Raw genomic sequence first — 25,536 nt, 5'->3', positions numbered from 1 at the left:
AAATTCAAATTAAGAAAAGACAGATGTAGAATAGATGTGCGGAAATTTGCCTTTAGCCAGTGGGTGGTTAATTGCTGGAACAAACTTCCATCTGTCATTGTGGAAGTTGACAGGTTAAATAAATTTAAGGAGGAATTGGACAGGCATTTGGAGGGAATGGTGTGATTTTTTTTTTTTTTATTTTATTTTATTTATTTATTTATTTTTTTTGGCTGATGCTGCATAAGCTCATACAGTTGCTTTCTTGCATCACATGCCACTACTACTACTACATCTATGCACAATACGATGCCATGCCTGGTGTGATGCACAAGCATATACTAAAGAATATCCTTTATATACTAAAGAATATGCCTATGCTCATTTATGTTATGTTATTTATACATTATATAAATATTAACCCCAGGGGCTCACATGTGGTGAGTATGGGCTTTGCACACCCAGGGTACTGAGCTGGATATCATCATTCTTCTCTTTCTTGGTGATTCCTTTCTACTTCTCTCTCTCTCTCTCTCTCAGGGTAACTTGGAAATTTTTTTTGGCTGATGCAGCATAAGCCTTGGGGTACCTTGCACCGTATGGCTAACAATAATAATAATATGTTATTATAATTACACTAAACAATTACATTAAATTATATTTAATAATTCAAAGTTTTATAATGATTTAATAATTTGTTTAGTAATTAATACCTATACTCATTTATATTATTATCTTCCTTGTTGTATATATCGATTCAGAGTTGGGTTTTATGCTCTCAGCATGTCCAAGTATTTATCTTTATTAGAAGGTGACTGCAGTTGACCTAAAACTAATGAAAAAGGTCAAATGGTGGTTTTAGTAAAACTAAATAACCTTGAATTTCCTAAATAACAAATTCTTCTTCAACTATTTTGCACCTTTCACCTTAACACAATAACCCCTGGTCCCTCTACTAATGCTATATACTAAAAAATCACTAAATAAATAAATAATAACTCAAATTTTTATCACTAAATCTTTCAACAAATGATCAATATGATGGTGCTTTTGCATCCTCCATACAACCCAGACCTCAATGATTTTTGCCTGTTTGGTACACTTAAAAACAACTTTGCTGACTAGCATTATTAGAGGCATACGACGGAAGAAAGCAAGCTTATATGGCATAACCCAAAAAAAAAAAAAAAAAAACTCTTTCCATTTCACCCATCCATTCGCTCCAAAAGTTTGTCCAGTTCTTCCTTTAATTTATTTAAGCTATCAGCTTCCACAATGACCGATGGAAGTTTGTTCCAACAATCAACCACCCACTGGCTAAAGAATTTCTGCACATATATCAGACTGATAATAGTGGTTTCAAAACTGCTGCACATCCCTGGTTGCACACACACACACACAGGCATCTTGGATGACAGAATTCAGAAACTTGTGTCACATTTGGCACAAATGTTTAACTGCACTGGTGGCACTGAAAAGTAATAAAACACTCTTTCATTTGCATATAAAATGTAATGTTACTGGGCATTATATTTACATAGACTTTTTGATCGACCCTCATACTTGTATAACAACGAAGAGATTTCTGCTTAACACTACGTTAGTATTACACTTATTTTTTTTTGATTTGGTAGTTGTTGGCGCATCGGCTTCTGTGGCCATATTGCACCTCCCAAGGTTTTTGCAGTACTTTGATCCAAGCCCGAGGCAGGAATCAAACCCGCGACCTTTGGGTTGCCGGGCAGGTACTTTACCCACTCGGCTAGCCCGGTCGGCGCTTATTTTGTATTCATATATATGTATAGAGGACAAAAGATTACTTACTTCTGCAAAAAACTTTCATAATCAGGTACGTGAACTTTAAATTTATAAACTGTTTCCTCGTGTCTAATCAACTTATAGGCATGGGGTTCAAAAAGATTGAAACTGAATGCTTCTGATTGTGAAGGCGAATACCTTCTTTTTCTTGACATCTTACAGATGGCTGAAAAAATATAAAAATAAATCACATTTATGTCACGATAAAGGGGATAAAATTTCAAATCAATGTTAAAAAATATTTTTTATTCTAATTCAATTGAATTAATTTGCAAAATATTAAAAGTGTATGAAATAAATACTATTATGAGATATAATTAAAAAAATTTTTTAACCTGCTGACAAGTGCATAAGGATCACTGATTTCCTTGGTCCACCAAGCTTGCTTGTCCTCTAAAAATCATTCTTTCATTCATTTTTAATTTGAATATATTCTTTCATTCATTCATTCTTTCAACTGAAGGGTTTTTTTTTTTTTTTGCTTTTTCTCATAAAAATTTGAAATGCAACATCGAAAATTATACGTATGACTTGGCATACACGCAAAAACTGATTGTGTTAGTTTTTGCATGACTGCCATGGTACCTATCAAAAAACATGGTAACTGCCATAACAACCATGCTAATAAAAGATAATACCAATTGCAATAACAGAACTATTCCTTGGCTGTTCTAGACATCGATAAACATACCAAAGTTTGCAAAAAAACACCTTTTAACAATCATCATTAGTCTCCACTGACAAACGAGATTTATCAAGATGCAGTGGCAGTGTTGTTCCAGAGCCTAAGGTCACTGGTCCTTCCATACCAATGCAATTGAGGGATAACGTTTTGAAGCTTTTAATTGCCTTTCATTTACTGTAATTATTGCTCTTTTCATTATTGCATCTAAACCTATTTGAAAATGAAAATATATCACAGCAAAATATTGCACTGCACTTTTATTTAATTATGCTATTTTGTTTTAGAATAATATAATACTTTTTATTGTATTATTTTATACTTTTTAATAATATATTAATAATATAAAGCCTCGAAATGGTGCTGTCTGGGTTGTGGTATCCACTGAGAATAAGTAACATTAGTCTTCTCCACTGGTGAAGCGTTATTTATTCAAAGCAGTGGAATACCTCGGCAACTTCTGAGCTGGATTTCTTTCTTGATGATTCCCTTTTACTCTCCTCTCTGTCTCTCTTAGGGTAACTGGGAAATTTTTTTTTTTGGCTGGTGCAGCATAAGCCTCAGGCTTCCCTTTAGCTAATAATAACTCTTTGTGAAAGTTGATTCACAATATGAGATACAATTAAAACGATGCCAATTATCGACTTTAACAGTTCACTACAAGCAAAACATGGTGCAAAAGCACTGACTGTTCAATACTTTGTGTATTTATGTGTACCAGTAGCGTAGCCCTTTTCACCGTTTTTTTTTTTTTTTTCCCACTCTGCATGGCTTATCATCACAAAACCTTCACAAAATGTTTGGTGATATCTCGTGAGCTGTGGTTGCCAGCTATGGGAGTAAGGGCGGGTGTTATCCAAAATCAGAAAAGGATTTCAAAATTGCCTGAACAATGTTAATCTTTATTTTCTAAGTCTTCCTCCCGTTCATTGCTCAAATGTCAATTGCAACCACTCGTTCAATGTCCCTAACGTACAAATCTACCTAAGAACATTTTTGTTTTATATAATTATACGTCACGCATTGATGCTTTTAAAACTACCAGTGTAGAACATATGAAATTCTTACCCCCTCCCAACCACCAAACAAAATTCTGGGTGCAATCTGAAAGGATCCTAGATGCAGATATATTTACTAACAGAATAAAACGATTATTTTCGTGTACCGTGTCTAAAATGTCATGTTACCTAATTAATGAGTGACAGGGGTAACACACAACAAAAGTTAACCTGACATATAGAAAATATATTCTATGTGGGCCCAAAGCTGAATAACGGCACTTAACAAAAAATATCAGACGAAAAAGAACGTTACAACACAAGAAATGACGTCATGTTTATAACTGTTACTATAGCAACAAACATTTCAGTTACGATATTTTTCATAGTATATTGGTTTTGTTATTTAAATTACAAAATTTAAATTGGCATTCTTGTTTTTTTATTTCTTCCAAAAGTTACAACTGTCTTTATTCTGAAGAAATTTATGCAATAGAACTGAAACTGGACGAAATAATCATATATACCCGATACTATTATCAAACGTAAAGTTTCGCATAAAGTAAAATTATGACGGACTCTTCGTCATCAGGGGGCGTAGCTCAGATGGTAGAGCGCTCGCTTAGCATGCGAGAGGTACCGGGATCGATGCCCGGCGCCTCCAAGTTAATTACTTTTTCTCCCACAATATATATATATAACACATTTTTTCCCCCTCTTTTTTATTACAAAGACGTCTTTGTTCATATTTACCTTTTATACTCTGAAAAAAGCTCCTATTAAAGTATATTTATAGCATAAATGTACTTTAATAGGAGCTTATTATCACATCATGGCAGATCTTATAAAAATAATTCGACTTAAGTTTTTTTATGCTCAAATACTCCCCTCCACAAGGGATTCTGTTTAACCAGTTTTCTTTTCTTTTTTTTTTTTTTTTTACAACTGTTTAATCTTTTTTTCTTATACTTCAATATATCTTGCTATTTACTGCATTTGTTTTACTGTATAATAGTACTATCCAGGGCGGCCAGAACGATGGGGCCTTGCACTTAAACGATTGTATATTATTAAATAATACCGAATAAATATTAAATTATAATGAAAAGTTGAGGCGTTTTCTGGTTGTTATCTTTAAGAAAAGAAACAAAGAAGAAATGTGAACTATAAAAATAAATATTGGTGTTAACGATCCCCAGTGTAATCAATTACTTGTATATTATGGCCGTACAACGAATCTTTGCGGGCCAATTTTCATGTTGTACGGGCTGGAAACCTCAAAATGACTCATATTCTAAGTTTTTCAGCAGGCAATGACTCCTATTCGCTCTTCCTGAGATCGACTAACTAAAGCTTTGAGTAAACTAAAACCTGGACTTTAGAAATTCCTGCAGTTGTCGACGGGAATCGAACTCAGACCTCTCACTATATTACAATCAGTGACACTACGTGAAAGAAAGGACTACCTCGGCCTGCGACTGCTCGGCTTCAAGTCGTCCAACGGTCGCCAGCTCAAAAAATCATCTAAACGACGATGACCTGCCATCCTGAATACTGGAGATGTGGCTGTCCCACTGAACAAGCCAAAAAAAAAAAAAAACGGAAATGAAGTGATGTGGTCGCAACCCATGGGATGAATAATTTACATAATGAGCTGCTCTGTAAAGTGATAGATAGATTTCTATTGGATACTCGGAATTCGCATGCCAGGATGCCTCTTATATTAAATATTTGCCTTCGGAGACACTGTTTATAATAAAATATTCACGAAAAACATTTTATTCTCTTAATTTTGTCGAGCAGTTAAATGCACATATTCAGTGATAAACCAAAATTTTAAATAATGCTTATCCACAGTAGCAGCTTAAATACAGACATCCACAAAAGAATGCTTTCCCAAATAACTGAAGATAATCACATACATATCTTCATCATTGTATGTAGCATGTTATCAAGTTTCACAATAATTATTAATAATTTTTGTTTTTCCTCCCAGGTGTCGCTAATATATGAGACTAAACATAAAATGTTATTGAAAAAGCGGAGTTTTGTGATTTCGGATATCCCGGAAATCATGATATCAATCTAAACCGCTATCGAAGATAAATTCAAGTGAAATACTGATTCCGAAATAAACTATGCATAGAGATTTTCCAAACGTTTAAAAATGTTTGGAACTAGCAGATATCCTACGTCCATAAAGTTTAACATGTTGAATGCTACAGTGCACAGAAAAAGTTAAAGAGAAGCTATCGAATATACAAAGCCATCGATATATAATCCCGAATAATATATAATGAACTTCACATAAAGCCGAAATATAATATCGAATGTATAATTTTGGTCTTTATTGCTTATATAGTTTTGGTTTGTAATATTCGCAAGGTATACAGAGTCACAGTGCGCTTAATACGGAATATTAATTTTATTTTTTATTCCATTATATTCATGTGTTTTTTTTTTTTTTTTTCTACGAGTTTTATACCAAATTTGTTAATTGCAAATTTGTTTTCACAGGCATATTTTCGTGTTTTGACAGCTGCAATAAACGAGTCTGGTAATTGTATTAGCATTAACCCCAGTGGCTCACATCTGGTGAGTTTGGGCGTGGCACACCCAGGGTCCTGAGCTGGATATTATCATTCTTCTTTTTCTTGATGATTCCCCCCTCTCTCACTCACTCTCTCTCTCTCAATGTAATTCAGAATTTTTTTTTTTTTTTTTTTGCTGGTGCAGCATAAGCCTCAGGCTTCCTTGCATCATATGGCTAATAATAATAATAACAATAATGATTATTAGTAGAGACATACGATGCAAGAAAGCAAGCTTATGCAGCATCAGCCAAAAAAACGAACAAACTATTTTATCTTTTTAAGTGAATTTTTTTGAAATATTGGAGAAAACTATAGAATCTTACCCCCCCCACCACCACTCGTCGAGTTATTTAGAAGTAGTAGTAGTAGTAGTAGTAGTAGTAGTAGTAGGGTTTTAAGAGCACCAGCGACCTTCCTAGGTATCGCAGTTCGTCTTCTTCCTGTCCACACAGGATAGAAAAGACCTGAGATGGAATTCCGTCAATGACGCGAGGAATTTTTATGGGCCTGTTTTAAAACGTGGCTGAGTTACTCGGTCTCAGAAGAGGGTAGCATGGTTTTTTCTCCCTGAAACTCGGCTTTTTCTCCAGCAAATTGACCCCAGAACACACGCAATTTACAGACATATTATTATTATTATTATTATTAGCCATATGGTGCAAGGAAGCCTGAGGCATATGCTGCACCACCCAAAAAAAATTTCTCAATTACTCTAAGACTCAAGACCCTGGGCGTGTCAAGCCCATACTCACCAGATGTGAGCCCCTGGAGTTCCAACGCAACTTGGCTTAAGTTGCTAATGCGCCAAAAAACCCTACAGCAACCAGCATCAGCGACTATATAAGGCCATATTACTCTGCATATGTGTTCTGTGGTCGATTTTCTGTTTGCTAGATGAAAACCCCGAGTTTCCGGGGGGGGAAACCATGCTACCCTCGCCTGAGACCGACTAACTTAGCCACGTTGTGAAACAGGCCTATAAAAATTCCTCAAGTCATCGACAGAACGCGAACTGGTCTTTTCCATCCGGTGTCGGGAGAACGACGATTCTACCAACTGTGCTACCCACGAAGGCTTGTAGCATCGTTAGAGCAAAATCTTCAGTCAATTTTTTTTCTCCCTTTTGTCTATTTAGAGGCTAATTTCCTGTCAACGAATTTTCCTCAAGTTTTGCATCAACAAAGACGTATGATATATCATATGAAAGGTCCCCAAGAAATCGAATATATGTTATTAATTATTGAATCGTTACTTATGTCACTAAGTTGTCAGATTTGGCAGTATTTTTATTAAATCTTCAAGTATTGCTTCTTTAAACATTTATAATACACTGCCCACTATTAATATCCGGACACCCTCCATGGATGGAGAAACAGGTCCTATGCATGCAACATGTCACAGAACCTGCTATAAATATGCACACTGGGCTTCAAACAGACAGTTGCAAAAAATGGGCATGAAAGATGACACGTTCAGCAGAATTAACAGATTTCCAATGTGGAATGATAGTAGGATGCCACATAAGTAAGCGTTCTGTACGAGACATCGCAGTCACTCTGAGGATCCCAGAGGTCAACGGTTAGTGATGACATATGCAAATGGTAGAGGAATGGGACTGAATTTGCCAAAAAACGGCCTGGTAAACCCCAAAAACTAACAGAACGGAACAATAGGATTCTGCGAAGAACTGTGCGCCAAATCGTAATTTGCCATTGTCTCAAGTCACACAAACCCTCTGTGAAATTATTGGGACTAATCTCAGCACTAGTAAAATAAGGACACTCCATGATATGAGTTACAATGGTCGTGCAGCTGTTCACAAGCCATTGATCACCTTAACAAATGCTGGCGCCGATTAACATGGTGTAAGGAGCGCGAAAACTATACAGGGTGTTTCAGTTAAACGTTTCAGAACTTCTAAGAGGGGTAGGGTACATCCTGACAACTCGAAATCATATAGCAATGTGGGGTCGGAAATGCTTTCCTGAAGCGGTGTTGTACACAGAAGCACCATAAAGAAAAGAGACCGTAAGTGAGAAATCGTTTTAATAATACATGAAAAGAAGCAAAAGGTACATGGATTAAAGTAAGTGTTCGATGTTTCTTCCACGGGCTACAATGCACGCCTCACATCTCCGACGCATGGACATCCGAACATTCTGAAATACTCCAGGCGAATTTCGAATTTCTTCGGCAGCTACTGCGATTTTTGCAACCAGCTCCTCAGCATTGTCAACAGGGATGTCATAAACTAGCGATTTCATATGACCCCAGAAATAAAAATCAAGACATGATAGGTCGGGTGACCGAGCAGGCCAACGCACTGGACCACCACGTCCCATCCACTGTTGACCAAATGTGACATCCAGGTAGTTACGAACATCTCCGCTATAATGGGCAGGGGCTCCATCGTGTTGGAACCACATTGTCTGTTGCGTCGATGCAGAAATCTGTTCATCTCTCAAAAGTTGTGGCAATACTTGCTGCAGAAAGATCAAGTAGATAGGTCCGGTTAGACGACACGGTAACAGGTAAGGTCCGATGAGGTGATCTCCCATAATACCGGCCCATACATTGACCGAAAATCGAATCTGTGCTGCACGACGTCGTATTGCATGCGGGTTCTCGACCGCCCAGATATGGTCGTTATGCGTGTTGAAAATTCCTTCCCTTGTGAAAGATGCCTCATCGGAAAACAACACTTCAGCAGGAAAAAGGGGATTTGTAGCACATTTTCCAAGGTACCACTGTGCGAAAGCAATACGAGATGCATAATCCTCCGTTTGCTGTGTCTGGACACACTGCACGTGAAACGGATGCATGTCTTATTCTCGTAGAACCCTCCAGACGCTGCAATGGGAAACCCCGACTGCGTTTGCTAGACTTCGTGTACTCGTTCTTGGATTCCCCTGTACATGCTGCAGCACATTCTGTTCGACGGCTGGAGTCCGTGCTGTTCTTACCCTGTTCCTGTCAGCTCTTTCAAATGAACCTCTCTCAGCTAACCTCTGGTGCAGTCTTGCAAAGAAATTATGACTGGGAATACGCCTCGTCGGATATCGTTCCGCGTACAAACGCTGTGCGGCTGGCCCACTACAATTTGCAGCCCCGTACGCCAAATGCATATCGGCTAACTCTGCGTTCGTGTAATCATCCATCCTACTAACTTGGCGTTCTTGTTCAAGAAATTCGAAATTCGCCTGGAGTATTTCAGAATGTTCGGATGTCCATGCGTCGGAGATGTGAGGCGTGCATTGTAGCCCGTGGAAGAAACTTCGAACACTTACTTTAATCCATGTACCTTTTGCCTCTTTTCATGTATTATTAAAACGATTTCTCACTTACGGTCTCTTTTCTTTATGGTGCTTCTGTGTACAACACCGCTTCAAGAAAGCATTTCCGACCCCACATTGCTATATGATTTCGAGTTGTCAGGATGTACCCTACCCCTCTTAGAAGTTCTGAAACGTTTAACTGAAACACCCTGTAGAGCAATGGAAATCAGTCCTATGGACAGACGAGTCGAGGTTTGTACTCTACCAGTCTGATAGCTGTTCCTGGGTGTGGCATACGCCACACCCAGGATGGGGCTCCTTTCATGGTTTGAACGACCGTGGGGCTCCTTATGGCCACGGTTTGGCTTGAGCTCATTAGTCGTTATTAACACAAAACCATGAATGCTGTGCAATACCAGGACAGCCTGGACAATTATGCGCTTCTAACATTATGGAAATACTTCAGGGAAGGCCCGTACCTGTATCATCAAGACAACGCATTAAGTGGCAATGCAACAGCGTATCTAGCAAGAATCATGCAAGAATAGTTCGGGGACCATGACACGGTTTCCACTATCTTTCTTTGCCCTACCTTCAACTGATCTCAATTCTATTGAGAACATATGAAGTATACTGGAGAGCTATTCGGCAACGAAGTCCTCTTCCTTCAACTTTGGCGCAACTATGCAATATTTTGCTGAAAGAATGGTTAAAATTAGACCACAACGCACTAAAACACCTTATAGCAGCTCTGGACCATTCTGAGCTCAAAACGGAACACCATGCTTTAGCCATGTGTTATCATTATACTCACAAAATCGTTTTTTAAATATATAAAATATATTTTGGTCATGTTATGATTTTAATGCTGGGTGTTAAGAATATCGTTCATAAGTATGACTGGTGAACGACTATTGCAAACAAAATATCTAATACTGATGTGTGGGGCCTCGAGGAGAAAATAGCAAGCATATATTGGGTGCTCACATCTAGTGAGTATGGGCTTGGCACACCCAGGGTCCTGAGCTGGATATCATCATTCTTCTCTTTCTTGGTGATTCCTTTTTGACTCTCTCTCTCTCTCTCTCTCTCTCTCTCTCTCTCTCTCTCTCTCTCTCTCTCTATTAGGGTAACTCGGGAATTTTTTTTTTTTTTTTTTTTTGGCTGGTGCAGCATAAGCCTCTGGCTTCCTTGCACTATATGGCTAATAATAATAGTAATAATAATAATAATAATAATAATATTCTTGAGGTCACATCTGATATAACTATGCTTATACGTTACAAGACAAGAAGGACCCACGAACACAGCATAGAATAATTATAAATATGGCCGCAATCCCCTAGAGTTGTTTCATTGTCGACATCTAAAAGAATGTGAGTATCATACCCTAGTCATTAGCAATGAGAACTTCCTAACTGAGATACATGCCGTCATCACAAATGTTAAGCCCTGACAACGTAGCATGCAAATATACTGTATCTCAATGCACTGAGGCCTTCTGTGAAATGTAGAGCGGCCATTTTTAACATGTTCCTGTGAGTTATAGGCAGATGGCATTCTCTATGCTATATCCTGGTGATATCAGATTTTTGTGACGTCATAGTTTCTAGGTGTGATTTTATAAATACATCATGCAGGTTATCATAAAGTATTACCCTCCATTTAGTAGATTGTTATTTATACTTTAAACGAAAATAATAAAGATATAAAGAACCATTGCATTGTATATTATTTTCCAATTGTATGTATTGCATGGGTGGTTTCCCAATTGTTGTACGAAAAAAATAGTTTCTGTGAGAAAATCCATGCACTCATTGTGGAGACCAACTAACCCGGACAACGTGCATAATTTTTTTTTCTTTCGCAAGATATTACGCGAATTGTCCTCGTGGGTAGCACAGTTGGTAGAATCGCCGTCCTCCCCACACCGAGAGGAAAAGACTTGAGTTCGAATGACGCCGATGACGTGAGGAATTTTTATGGGTCTTTTCACAACGTGGCTGAGTTAGTTGGTCTCAGGCGAGGTTAGCATGGTTTTTCGTCCAGCAAACATAAAAGCGATCACATAATACACGCATTTTACAGATAGTATATGCGCAGCAATTAAGCTTTAGTTGCTGATTTTCCTAAAACCCTACTACAAAAACAACAACTGTGATGCGAACCTAGGGAAGAACGGTGATCTAACCATCGTGCTAACTGCAAAGGCAGGTAGCTTATTATGACGAATTATTAAATTAACTGCTAGTTAAGCTTATTGTTATTATATACCTTGTTCATGAATCCTGTTCCTTTTGTTAATGTCAAGAATACTCATCTCAGATTGCATGCATCTACAAGGGAAATAGTAGTGCGCAGAAGATTTCGGGAGGAGGTCGACATGACCCACTTCGTCTCCATACAGCATTCCAGACATGTTCAATCGAATTCAGATATAGAGATATGGCTAGACGTTTCATCTTATGATTCCCATTTTAAAATCGTTGATCTGCTGTGTCCTAGATGGAAGAACATTAATGTCCATAAAAATGAATTCATGGCCTAAGTACCTCAGGAAATAAGACTGAAAGATATCATACCTATACCTTTGGGCAGTCACGGTGCTTACTTCAAAGGTATGGAGATTGTCGCAGCAATTTATCTTATCTCCCCAGACTATCAGACTACTCCAATAATGGTGATCCGATTCTTTGAATGAATTGTGTATGGTTGCTGTTCATAATGTCTATGTTAAGATAAGAACACATCCAGTATTAGTTTCAGTACTAAATCTTGACTCGTCTTTAAAGAGACCATTAGCCCAAATGCTCTTGGCTCCGCAGATCGCATTGTCTGTACAGTCATATGGAGCAATATGATCTAAGTTGTTGATGTCACAATAACAGATGAGATATTTTGTGAGAGGGAAGAGACACAAACGGTGGAGTTTCACATGGAGTTCTCTTTCCTGAAGCCTTATATATAAAATTTGCTTTAAACTTCTGTTTCCTAGGGTGCTGCAGGGTGTGTATGTGTCGCCACAACCGAATGATCAAGCGTGAAAGTTCAGGGTGACTACTGCGTACATTACTGAATACAGTGATTTCTAAATAAAAAGGTTGTTGGACATTTAATAAATAAATATTTAAAAAATTCAAATAAATATTCTAATTTACTAAATTCTTATCTACTCTATATCTTATGATCTCTATCTGACCTTATGTGTGCTCCTGAAGTAAGAATAGAAAATTTATTATTTATTTTTTATCTAAGGCCATGAGCCGACATTACATAGAATCTCTCGTTGCATATAGCAATCAGGTATGTTACTGTGACAAAATCTAGACAAATTAAGCAGATGGGCTGAGAAGTGGCAATGAAAGTTTAATATTAACAAATGCAATGTATTTCATATGGGGAGAGGCAATTCCAGATTAACATACTAATTGTTTGGTTCTACATTAAAGGCAGTGTTGAATGAAAACGATCTGGAGGTAATTGCTCAGTTAAATATGAAGTTCTCTGAGCAGTGCAGACAGGCTGCCAGGACAGCTCATAGGGTTTTGTCAATGATATAAAGGAATTTTGCAAACAGGGATAAGGAAGTGATTATTCCACTGTATAAGGCAATGGTTAGGTCACATCTTGAGTACTGCATACAGATCTGGAATCCTAATTTTAAGGACATGGATCTGTTGGAACGTGTGCAGAGAAGAGCAACAAATTGCTGAGTGGAGTAAAAGGGTGTTCTTACCAGGAAAGGTTTCAGTTTTGCAAATTGCAGCGTCCGGAGTTTAGGCACCTATGAGGAGATTCAATTGAAATGTTTAACTCCTTCAATGGACTGAGTAACCTCAATGCTGATGGAATCCTTTCTCTTGCTTGGACCACACACACACATACACACACACGCACACACACACACGGGGTTATAAATTCAAACTGAAGAAGGATGATTGTAGACCGAGCCCGTCAGGAGAGGAATCTTTCAGGGTAATACCCTGAGCCTGCTGTGATTCTGTCTAGCACTCAACCGTTATCCCCCATACAAGTAAGGAAGTACCGTCAAAGAAGGAAGGAGAAACCTGTACGCCCTCTCTCACCTGATGTACGTGGGTGACATTAAGCTCTAAGGGGAAACCGAGAAACAACTCGAAGAGCTACTTCGGATCACGGAAGAATTCAGCAATGACATCAGAATGGAATTTGGACTAGACGAATGCAAGACCCACAGATTGTAGGGAAATTAGTCAGTCGAAACTATCAGCTGCAGACTGGTAAAGAAATAGAAGCCATGACGGGGCAGAGACATACAAATATCTGGTGATGATGTAGGCTGAGCAGTAAGAGCACAAGAAAATTCAGACCTGCATGACCGAAAAATACCATTAGAGACTCAGAAGCCTGATCAAAGCAAAGCTGAACGGAGGATACACACTTAAAGCCATACGGTCACCTATAATATACACCTATACAGTCATAGTGTTGCTATACTCCTTCGGGATCATAGAATGGACAAACACTCAGCTGGAGGAGGTCATGAGAAAGACAATGGTAATGATGACGAAGAGCCGTCAACACGACCCAAAGTCGGCCATGGAGAGACTGACCATAGCTCCGACAAAGGAGGAAGTGGCTTAATGATTGACTTCATTGAGCTACATAAGAAAGCGATTGAAAACCTGAAGGATTACTTCCAGAAAAACACAGCACCACTCTACCAGGCCATAAGGGAGATACACAAGCGGCATACCCCACTCAATTTGGAGATCCCTCCTCCCAGATGGAAGAAAGGCAGACTCCATGGAAGATACTATAATAACCTCCATCAATACCACATAGATAAAATGGTTTCCATTGCATGGCTCACGAATGGGACTCTTGCCAACTAGCCATTACCACCAGGTAACCAACATCAGCAACTATAGAAGATATGCCCTCGCGGTAGCACAGTTGTTAGAATCGCCATTTTCCTCACAACGCATTCCGCATTACCGTATCCAGGTATCATCGTAAGGGGAGCATGACAATCAGGGTTTTCGAGGGTTTTTTTAGATAGACCTAGGAACACTTATATGCATGGTTAAGGGGGTGTCATATTCCCCCTCTATCCCCCCCTGAATACGTCCCTGCCACACCAGGTGGAAAGGACTTTGGTTCGAGTCCCGTCGATGACGTGAGGATTTCTTATGGGCCTATTTCACAAGGTGGCTGAGTTAGTCGGTCTTAGGCGAGGGTAGCATGGTTTTTTTCTCACAAAAACTCGGGTTTTTCGTTCAGGAAACAGAAAATCGACCATAGAACACACACAATTGATAGACACTGAACAATAAAGCCTTAGTTGCTGATACTCCTATAAAAACTTACAATCCTCCCCACAGAATATACATCGCCAAGGAACCCAGAATGACAGATGACACATGCCGACGACGCCATCTGGCCATGAAAATGATCCAACACATCACCACAGGATGCAGGGTAATCACCCAGACGGAGTACTCATGACACGACCAGATCGCCAGGATAATACATCAGAAGCTCGTGAGGAAATACTAGTTGATCAAAGAAGTGGACAGTATTATTTTTTTATTAGAGTCACCCAGAATTTCTTCTATATATCCATTTTTGTAATGTGTCTGTAAATTGCATATGTTCTCTGGTCGATTTGCCTGTTTTGCTGGACGAAACAACTCCAGTTTCTGGTGGGGGGGGGACCCCCAGACCTTGCTATCTACGCCTGAGCCACAGAGTGAAAAAAGCCCATAAAAGGTCCTCGCTTCATTGACGGGATTCAAATCCGGGCCTTTTCCATTCGGTGTGGGGAAGACTGTGACGATACCACTGTGCTTCCCGCGCAGACAGTATACAGTATTAAAGGTGCGAACCCCAGATGGCACTAGAGACCTCCAACCCACAAACTGTACTGGGACTGCACCATAATAACGGACAAGACAATCCCGCACAACAGATCGGACATTACTCCCGTCGACAAGAAGGAAAAGGCTACTTACAGAGAAGTAGAGGTGCCCAGTACTGGCAGCCTCTAGGGAAACTACGAAGAAAAGATCAGAAAGTACACAGACCTAAGACAGGAAGTCAAAGAGATGTGGCATATGGAACATGTCATTACTTTTGAAGTAATGACTATCCCGATCACCGTGTCAACCACCGGCATTGTGCCAAAGAGCATACACAAGAGCCTAGCAGTATTAGTCCTTCCAGAGAACACTTAGAAGGAACTCCAGAAAGTCGCAATTCTGAACACTGTAGGATAATCAGAATTCTTCGACGAACAGTAATAACAGACATAACAACCATCCAGTACACTTGGTACCAGTACCCGTCACGGGGTGGATCCACCATCAGGGAGATATAATAATAATAAAGTGGTGTGTAGTGGATGGACTATACCCCAATAAAGATTTATTTAAATTCAAGGAAGAGCTCGATAAACTATTCGAGGGAATGGAGGTGCCTTTCTTATGTTTAACTTCAACAATTTCTCCTCCACTTTGCTCTGTTATTACAAAATCATTAATCCCCCTGTTACAATTTGACAAACTTCTGGCATTTTCCTTCCTTAATAACTCCTCATGTGTGAATGTAGATGCAAAATACTCATTCAGTTTGTTTGCTATCAGAGCAGGATTACCAACAGTCGAACCATCGATATCAAGTGGACCAATCTGATTAATTCCTCAAATATGAGTGGTGTTCTTGAAGTACAGATGTTTAGAGCCCTCTCCAGTTGTATGGTCCTGAGCTTAAAATGGTATTTTGAGCTGAGGACCATACAAACTAAATTACATCAAAGATGAAGGCGTCAAATTTCGTGTAAACATTTACTAAATTATAAAAAAAAAGTTCTTTAAATCTGCTGATGTACTAAAAACCCATCAGTTGTACTGTATTTACTACATAATGCTACAGTCCATACAGTAATTCACCTTCTTTCTTTTTGTATGTCCTCCTCCCCCTCTTGATGTGGCAATATTTCAGAACAATTTTCTGATTTGTTAGCCATAGCTATTTTACCGCGAATAATTCTCTATAATCTGTTCATTATTATTTACATATGTAAATAATTTCTACACATTTAGTTTTTTGACAAAATGTTTAGTGTTGTAGACTGATGTAAATTAATCGAAGATAATACTTTGTATATCATGTTGGGCCTTTCTTTTTTTTCAGTGTCAACAAACAATTAATTTTATACAAACACACTGGTCCAAAAAAAAAAAAAAAAAAAATACGAGCCTTTGTATTAAGACACTCACAGACAGAAGAAATGCAAAGGAAACTGTAATGTGGGGTGCTGGCGTGTTGTCTCGTTCAGTACACAAACTGCACAGGCACAAGCCGTTCGACTGCAGTAGTCTGAAGCCAGAATGTGAAAAACACGTGATCTTTGAAAATGGTCTTATGGTGGGTGCATGTTTTGCAGGAACCACGACTCAAGAAAAGAAAGCCATAACTGGTTTCTCAAAAGCATCTGTCTCAAAGGTTTTTAATGACTAAAAAGCAAACGGTTTTCCGCATTCTTTTCTGTGGCAAAAAAACAGTACTTCAAGAGCGAAGCCGTCGTACTCTAAGGACTATACGGAAAAATAGGCTATCCAGTATGCAGCAAATAACATCTGAATTCAACCAAGCCCAGAACTGCCCTATTTTAACCCGAACTATGTGCAAGGAATTGAAGAAATTCCTTGGCAGTCACCTATCTATTCGGAAGGAAGCCTCTTGTTTCAGAGAAAAGAAGAAACAGAAAAGCATGCTTGCAGTAGTACTGAGAACATCGTAATAGGAGAGCGGAACAATGGAAGAAAGTCATGTCAGACGAATCGCGATATACTTTGTGTTGCACTGATGGTAGGCAGAGTGTGCCGAGAACCTCAGGAAGCGATGGACTCTGTTTGCCTCTTCAGACAGTCCAAGCATCTGAAGGTGGTATCATGGTACGAGGAATGGTTTGTTGGCAAGGACTGGGTCCGTTGTACCGGTGGAGGATCGCATATCATTCAAGGAGTACCTGGATTTTGTATCAGATTTACTGCCTGCAAGTTACATTTTTATCCCGAAGGTGATGGTCAATTTATGGATGAGAATGCAAAAGCGCATCGTGCCAGAATGTTTTGGAAAACATCACACTGATTCCCACCGTCTTCCGCGCCCTCACATTCACTTAATCTCAGTCCTATTGAGAACGTGTAAGATATGCTGAAGAGAATTATTCGGCAACGAATTCCTCTTCCTTCAAATTTGTCGCAGCTTCGCGGTATTTTGCTGGAAGAATGGTTACAGTTAGACCAAAACGCAAAAAAAAAAAAAAACATTACAGAATCCATGCTAATATAATTTAAATAAACTTTTTATGCACCCACAGTTCATGTAACCTCAAGGCATTGAAGTTCGTGTCTTGGGTTTGGTTTCTGCCGGGAAGCAATATAAAAATAATGTTTAAAAGTTAGGATTGCATCGCTCGTGAACTTACCTTATAAATTCAAGGTCGATGATGCTGAATAGCAAGTTTTAAAGATTGAAGTATTAAAAAATTCAAAATTTTAAAAATATAAACACATTTTGACCAAAGTACTGTAAATGAGACTATAATAAAGGGAACAAGACCATGAATATGTCAGGAGAACAGAAAGTGATCATAAATCGTGTCTTATTTATAAAAAGAAAAATATATAAATAAGTAAATCCTACAGAGACAAAGTTTCATCATTTTAATTTTGTTTTTTTAATGGTGTTTTGTGAATTGAATACTACACAAAGTCGGTTTCATCGTTTTAATCATAAATATTGTACAAGTTCTTTAGTACTGATCTCAAAACATTTATTTATAGTATTTAGTAATAATCTATAGTTTTTTTTTGTTTTTTTTTTATCCTTTATCCCTTGTGAGGGCATCTCTAATCGTACACAGAACGCTATAACTCACATCGTATTTGCTAATTAGTAAATAAAGAAAAAATTATTTTATTAATATATTAAATATATTTCTTTTTTTAAACAACTTGACATTTGTTTTATATATTATATTTGTTTTTTGTTTATTTATCTATTTTTGTTTATTTGTTCTAAATTTTATATTATAATTAATTAAGTTTGAGCACAAATGCTAAGTTATTTGTTGGGATGTTGTCTGAATAATTGCTTAACAGCAGAACAGCCTCTTCAATATATACATCGATTACCATTGTCTACTATTTACAATATTTACGAAGTCTGTCTCTTTGAAATTCCTGAGTAATATTGAGCTAATTTCAAATGGTGTCATTCTTCTAGAAAGTCAAAATTGCACAAACTATACCATCTCAAGTGGTAGAAAGAAAGGAAATTATATCTAGTTTATATTCAGGATGCAAAACAACTTTTTTGGTTGGTACATCGCATTTTGCCTTTCCTATAGTTCTGTAGCACTGCTGTGGTACTAGTTTAGCCTTTTCAGGATCCAGTTTTTGAACAGCAAAGTACAATAGTTGCCAACATCGGGTACAGTATTTATCTAAATAGAGGGCCCTCTGTAACCTTTCTTTTGCTTTCTCCGGTAGGCCTAACGTTAATAACCAACTTGCTTCATACTGAAGTAAGGTTGAATTCTTTCCAACAGAAATTTTTCTTGAGATAGCTTTTAGAAAATCTGTAGCATGTGCAGTTTTCAGTCGCCTATATACAGTCACATTTCCTAGCCTATAAACTTCTACGAATCCTTTTCTTGGCAGTTTTCTTCCGCCAGTTATTACAGCGTAATTGTAGGTAGGATTCTTTGCTACAGTTTTCAAAACAAGTGCGCTGTTTTCGACAGTTATGAAATCAGATACTTTGTCAATTAGATACACATCCACTTTATTGTCTGTGTTGAAATAAGACCTAGAAGGTAAATTTTGTTTCACATTTTCAGTCCATTCTCGGAATTCATAATGCGTTTTGGCCAAAACGAGTACATCCTTGGCCAGTATGGTATAACCTCCTGTCATGTAAATGGAATAATCAATTAATACACCAGTTACACCTGATTGTCTGTTAACAAAGTCTAGGCAGACGTTTACTCTTCCGGAAACCAGGTCATAACGTGTTTGATAATATTCTTGTTTGGATACAGAAGGATCTGACGATGGATAACCTGTATAACTGTTAATAATATACAAGAATAGTTCAGAATAAAAAAGTACTTTCAAACACATTAGCAAACTTCGATTTTCATTGCTAATAAGCAGCATCTTAATTAGATTATAAAGTCCCAATACAGAACTTGCTGTACAGCATAGAAATATCACTATTGTATCGTGGGCGAATCTGGCCTCCTTGTGACCTTGTATAGAATAAAATGTTAAAAGAGATGTGGATATTATCAAAAACTTAAATGTAAATCTTCGCAGTTGAGCATTTTCAGTGTGCCACTTATGAAGAATGGAATTTGACGGAAAAACTCCAGCACATCCCATGATCCATAAAATTGTCATTTTAAATAATATTGCTGTCAATATGCACATTGTATAGTTCCCGAAACAGATTTCTTTAAGATAGAAATATGCATTCTGCTTTCCAAATATCAGGCCTGAATACTTCAGTTGAAATTTCAGCCACTGAAAAGGTGATATCAGCCATATTCCATAACTTATATAATCATCAAGTGCCCCACAAAATATGCCGATAACAAAGCTGAACAAGTAACAAGCCAGTCGTGGTATTGACATGTTTATTATTATTGGTAGGAATGTCAGCTTGAGTAACAATACCGTTAGGCAAACATCCGGCCTTAAATACAAAAGCAAGCCAATAATAAAACCACTGAATGCAGCTAAGATATTACCTATTACTTTTGGTGTATAATTACTACACTCGTCCGATAACCATTCATTGGAAAACTGCAGTGATTTCTGTGAAGACATATATTCCTCAATATTTTCTTCGGTCTTGTGCAATCCATTTGCATTTTTATCAATTATGGGACCTTCATTTTGTATATTGCTTCTGCTTTTTTCATAAATCCCAAAGAAAAGAGACATTGAGTAAAATAGTAATGGAGATAATAGACTATTGATTAAAGTGTGTGTTCCCATAATAACAAGATGGTCAGAGAATCCAACAAGGAAAGCAGCTAGGATGCAGGCATCGTAAGGAATACAGTTTAGTGACTGAATGAATCTGTATACTGTTAATGGGAGAAATCCAGCAAGAACAGTGTGTATAATCTTTGCAAACTGAAAAAGAAAAACAATAGTTTTTATTTTACTTAAGTGATGTGTAATTAATAAATAATTCCCAAATTGTTATTATATAAGTAATTCATAATAAATCTAATCTGAAACAAAATCATAAAAGTTCTGAAATCCATATAGATAATAAAAAAAAATGGAAACATCAAGGAATACGTGGTGTTCAACTTAGTTTATTTAATTAATTTTGAGCACAAATGATAAGTTGTTATTTGTTGGGATGTTGTCTGAATAATCGGTTAACAGCAGAACAGCTTCTTCAATATATACATCGATTACCATTAACTACTAATTTACAATATTTACAAGGTCTGTCTCTTTGAAATTTCTGAGTAATATTGAACTAATTTCAAATGGTGTCGTTCTTCTAAAACAACGTAAAAATTGCACAAACTATACCGTGGTATTGTTCGAGAGGGCTCTTGTCTTAGAGGGGCTGTAGATTTATTTGTTTATTTATATACTTATTTGTATTCGCTCTTCACTGCTGGTTGTTATGTAACTATGCCTGATAATGCACTTTTGAAAGTCCAGTTATTATAAGACGAAATCTAGCAATGAAAGGTTTCGATGGTTCGATAAAGAAGGGTGCATTTTCCCAGGATGACCTTGGTCTAATCATTCCATGATAATGGAAAAGCGGACATAGCACGCTATGTTAGCATCTCGAACACCTTATGATGTGGCCTTTCTTTTCTACTGGCAAAGAAGTCTTTCTACTGGTAATTTTCCAAGTATAGTCCTCTAAGACGGTTCAGTTCACAGAGCATGTGTTTTCACAGGAAGGTTGATGAACATGAAAAATGTAATTAATTTTCCATGGTCATTCTATTAACTAGACTTCCATCCCATATTATTTTCAGGTTTCCCTAAAAAGAAATGGCACTTCACTTCGTCAACCCAATCCTCCACACTGAGTGCAAATTATTGTTTGTTGCGCCAAAGAAACTAAGGCTATGAGCCGTCTGTAAATTGAGTAAATTCTATGGTGGGTTTATCCGTTTTTCTGGATTAAAACCAGAGTTTACAGAAGGTACCGTTTAACCTCCGCCGGAGACCGACTAGCTCAGCGAACATGTGAAAAAAAAAAAAAAAAAAAAATCCTCCGGGCTTGAGATTCGAAACCAGGCACCTTTTTTACATGGTGGGAAAACACGGATCATAACCACTGAACTACTACGACACGCCTTTGGGGAAGACACTCCTCAGTTTGGGAATCATAGCCATAGGCTGTATAAAGAGGCGAATTGGTTTTTACGGCGTGAAGAGGATTTTTTTTTTTTTTTTTTTTTTGTGGAACAACTGTACATATTTGTATAGAAGGGTTTCAAGCCTCGATGACTCCATGAGGAAGGCTTCCAGGTATTGCCCTGGCCTCCAAATTCCCAGACATTAATCCCATCGAGCATCTGTGGTTTGTGTTGGAACAGCAACTCCGATCTGCGGCGTCTCAACCACGGACCTTACAGGAGTTAAAGGACCTGCTGGTTACGTGTTGGTACCAGATACCAAAAGACACATTTAGAAATCTTGTAGCGTCCATGCCTCGCCGGGTACGAGCTGTTTTGGCTGCATGTGGACGACCAACATCATATTAGGTGGTCATAATGTTTTGACTCATCGGTGTATATATTTAAAAAAAAAAAAATTTATTATTATTTTTTAATCAAATCTGTACAACTCTTCCATGAAAAATTCATGTCATGCAGCTAATGCAGGATTTAAGCAGTCTAAGGACCGTGGTGCATACATTTTAGAAGCCTTAAAGAGGTTGAGTGAAACCTGGAGCAACTGCCTCCGGTAAATCTGGTCTTGCATTCAGTTCTGTCGTGCCTTGGAAACGCTTATAGGGTTTGTATACTGATTGTTGACAACTCCAAATAACATTAACTTCTTGCAAAATGAAGAAATGCTGAACAGGTGCTAGATGGAATTGCAAATATTATATTGCAAGGAACTGACCATTAAGTGTAAATGCAACGACAGCTAGTGCAGAAAGAGATGCCACAACAAATTCCGATATCCAGTGTTTATATAAATGGTAACTGCGCTTCTGCTTAAGAAATACAAAATTATTGTCATTAGTCTGAAGCACAAACACTCACTTAATACAATGCTTTAATAAAGTGGAAGATAGCTGGAATAACTGTTTCCTCCAGATTTAACTTCCTTTATACTGGACAGCACTTATCAATTGATATATTGATGAATTTGGGACACAGGGAGAGTTAGAAAAAAATGATAACTCTTTCACAAACGAAGAAATTCATATAGTTATTTATTTATTATTATAATATTTTTTTTTTTTTTTTTTTCGTTTTAATTTCGACAATCCCTCGGAGGACCCTGATCCCTAGAGAGCGCGTCTCCCGGCTGATGGATGGAGGATCCCACCAGATATAGTGGCTAGGCCTGTTCTCTTCTTACATTCACTTTGAAACAGACTCCTTTCTTTCATCTTTCCTATCTGGTCTCTCTTGTTTACTTCAAACCCCGACGTTATCATAGTATTCGAGAGCTAGAAGCCTTTCTTATTCGGGGTGAAAACAGTCCTAGTAGAGGTCCCAGATTTTAACCTCACTGTGCGGTCTGGTTGGGCCTGAAGGCGCACTTCGAGAATAAAACCCTCCAGGTAGGGGATTGAGCAAAGGGCCGGCGCCCCTTTCTTGTGAAAAACTTACTGCTACGTGTCCCCAAAAGAAGGATGGAGATTACAAGGCAACTGCTAAGTAGTGGAGATGCCTTCAAACAAATACAAAAAAAATTCCGACAATGTTGAACTGATTCCCATGATCAAACATCTTTCGAATATCCTTGAAAACGTTATATATCCTTCGGATGTAGAAGATTACACTACAGGATGTACTTGTATAAAATTTTTATCACTACTAACACTGTTAAACAAAAATAAGCTCAAGGTAATACAAATTAGCTAAAAAAAGAAAAACAATATACAGTACCGTACCATAAAGGGGCTTATCAGTAGTCCTAACTTGTTCTTCACATAAAAAGCAGCTATATACAGACGTGGGTGCAGCCAGGAACGCATACTGTACATGCCGAGAGTTTCATGTTGCTTCTCGCTAGTAGTAGAGACTGATGAAAGATTAGGAGGTGAAAGAAACTCGTAGGGACGAAAACCGTACCCATACATTTCGGAATAAGCCACTGCAATTAAAAGAAAACAGGTTAGCTTTAGTAATGCTAGACCGTTTTGTTAACGATATTTAGAATACAGCATATGACCTGAACTTTGTTCCCGTTTTGCTTTAGTGTTTTCTTTTACAAGAGAGCTTTATACTTTCCAAAATCCAAGTCTTATGTTACCATCAAGGTATAGTAATGTCATAAATAATTTGCAAACTATAAAATGTACTTCAGCTATTCGATTGAAAATAATAATGCATTGAAAATAATTCAATGCCTTATTGAAAATAATAAATCCACTAATTGCAAAAACAAGGGAGTGAGACTCCTGATGAGTTTGGCCCGGTGGTATCGCAGCTTAATATTAATAACATACCTAAGGCACCAACAGCGCAATGAGCGAAAAAGCAGGAAATTAGGACTATCATAGCAGACACTTGGGCGTTACAAATGTCAGTGGGAGATTCTGCTGAGATGAATACTCAATAGTAGAGCACCATTTTTGAGAATAATGATCCGAAATAAATGATTCAAAGCTAAATGCATACGAAAGAAATGTATAAATTTTTTCATATCCTTCAATTTCCTTTCTCCATTTTCCATTTGAAACTTTAATTGGTTAGCTATGAACTATTAATAATAACTTCCAGCCAGGTTCTCAGACACTAGATACGAGGCACACAGTGTCCTGTCTATGATATACAATTACTGTATAGGAGGACTTTCACGAGTCGGGATGGCATTTAGAACACTCTGTTCAGGTCTGAAGGCCACACTAGGAAAAACGCTTCTAGAAAGGGACTGTACATCTTGGTAATGGACATCTTAGAGGAAGCCTGATAGAGGTACATAAAGATCCTGAAAAAAATCAGTAAAATGAAGGGAAGAGGTATATTTTCACTAGAGAAGAGAGGCACAAGTACCAGAAGGATGGGTCCCGTGGTGTTTACTTTCGGGCAGCGTGTGATAGATAATTATAATAAATTCCTACCACGTGATCCAGGTGGAGAGCTCGGCAAAGTTCAAAGCGAAATTGGATCTTGCTTTTTTTCATTTAGTCATAATAATATTAATACTATGATAAGTTGGGTAACATAAACACTGCAGTCATATTTCAGGTGGGTTTGATTATAACCGTATTCTCTCGAAATTTGATAATTATCAAATAACGTACGTCATGTAAAAACTTCTATACGGCACTGCACTCAAGAATTGTTTACCAAAACTTCACCACGTGATGTTCAGTTCACATAATAAAATATAACGAAAAGGGAGCACAGGGAGAACAGTTAACTTATTGCAAGGGAAGTGACAGAAAATACATTGAAAATTTGGCGTCGATTCGATTTTTCTTTTTCTAGTAATTATTTGTTTACTTGTATTTAAAAATGTAATTGTGCATTACAACTATAAAAACCTTCACGCTTGTACCCTGTCCAAGTAGCTCTCGTGAAAATTAGAGAGCAATATAATATGTGGAAAGTATTATACCACCAAAGAAAATCTTCCCACACGCCACCTGGTGGCAGTGTAGACAGGGTTGCTGACGTCTGTTCTAAACTTAACTTTATTGGTATCTTCAGTAAATAAATCTAACTTGGTAACTTTCAGCTTTTCAACGAAAATTTTATATTACTTTTCTTTAAAAATGATAATTTTTTTCATAAAAAAAAGCACATGCCAATTTTCTATTAATAACAGTAGATAAATCTAATTTTTACAAGAATATACGTAACACAATATATATCACTGTCATAATCTTAATGCACTCTCATAACCACATAGCTCGTATATCCTTAGAGTCTAGATATAGAAAAATATAATAATAAAATAACC

The 25,536-nt window shown here is 37.6% G+C and overlaps 1 non-coding gene across 1 annotated transcript; it reads left to right on the top strand.

Annotated features, from left to right (window-relative positions):
- The first annotated feature begins 4,068 nt into the window (after positions 1-4,068).
- Positions 4,069-4,141, top strand: TRNAA-AGC (transfer RNA alanine (anticodon AGC)). The gene has a single exon. It is a non-coding gene; the product is annotated as a tRNA-Ala (tRNA).
- The last annotated feature ends 21,395 nt before the right edge of the window (positions 4,142-25,536 follow it).

The sequence above is a fragment of the Mastigoproctus giganteus genome, chromosome 6 (assembly GCF_048544385.1).
Source record: "Mastigoproctus giganteus isolate SK-2022 chromosome 6, ASM4854438v1, whole genome shotgun sequence".
In the NCBI taxonomy this organism is placed as follows: domain Eukaryota; kingdom Metazoa; phylum Arthropoda; class Arachnida; order Uropygi; family Thelyphonidae; genus Mastigoproctus; species Mastigoproctus giganteus.
This window is presented reverse-complemented; position numbering and strand designations above follow the sequence as displayed.